Genomic DNA, 1,263 nt, shown 5'->3' with positions numbered 1-1,263 from the left:
ATATATATATATATATATATATATATATATATATATATATATATATATATATATATATATATATATATATATATATATATATATATATATATATATATATATATATATATATATATATATATATATATATATATATATATATATATATATATATATATATATATATATATATATATATATATATATATATATATATATATATATATATATATATATATATATATATATATATATATATATATATATATATATATGTGTGTATATGTACATGTATATGTATTCTGCAAAGTGAATTTTTCTGTTTGTTTAATTGATTATATACAATAAATATTTTTTATAATGTATTCTAGAGATAGTTGTAGGTATATTTGTATGTACCATTACTCTCTAACACTCTTCCTTGAGTATCTCTACATAAAACACATGGATTGGTAGAGATTACGAAATCCTATGCTGCTGATGTACTCTCGCATATCCAATCACTTTCATTGGATTACACATGTAGATACGAAACGACGTTTAAAAACGATGAGTCAAGCTATGTTTTCGCGTATTCGTGTATTTCAATGCTTTACTTCTGCTTGGATTCCTTGATTTTCGTTACGGCAAAAAATCGTGTTATTAATTAAATGCGAACGTTGAATCAGCGAGAGCTATGAAACGCGTCGTTCTCGTACGTGTATGCGCCGAACAGTTCCTGGCCTCCTGTCGCATTTCAGGAAGGTGTCATTAGTTTCGTATATCCTTTAGAGAGATATCGTACTTCAATTTAAATACGTAAAATGTATAAACAAGCAAGTTGTGTATGGAAGTCCCTCGCCTCTTCACTATATCATCTATATCGGATTTGAAATTATTATTGGGAAATATCTGATCAATATTGTTTCTAACATGAACGAATATGAAGGTATCAAAATTTTATTTAGAAAAGGTACTAAAAGGTAATAAAAGGTAATAAAATTTTACAATATTCCCTAATTGGCAAAAGACACTAATATACATTGCAATACATTTTACTGTTCTTTTAACATTATCGATTATCATGAATTTTTATACTATATTAAATTGACTATTTAATATTTACTGTATTCGCTTGATTTAATACTTAAATCATATTTCGATGTATATGTCAATGTAAAAGAAGAGATCAAGGTATTATATAAATGTATCGCTTACGTATAATTGCAACTAGAGGAGATTGCCATAAATATGGAACACGAAAAATCCGATCTTTTTGCTATTTCGAACACATTTCGTGAGATA

Source organism: Formica exsecta, unplaced genomic scaffold (genome assembly GCF_003651465.1).
Source record: "Formica exsecta isolate Colony F162 unplaced genomic scaffold, ASM365146v1 scaffold228, whole genome shotgun sequence".
Lineage (NCBI taxonomy): Eukaryota > Metazoa > Arthropoda > Insecta > Hymenoptera > Formicidae > Formica > Formica exsecta.
The sequence above is the reverse complement of the archived record's forward strand: the minus strand, read 5'-3'. Positions refer to the sequence as shown.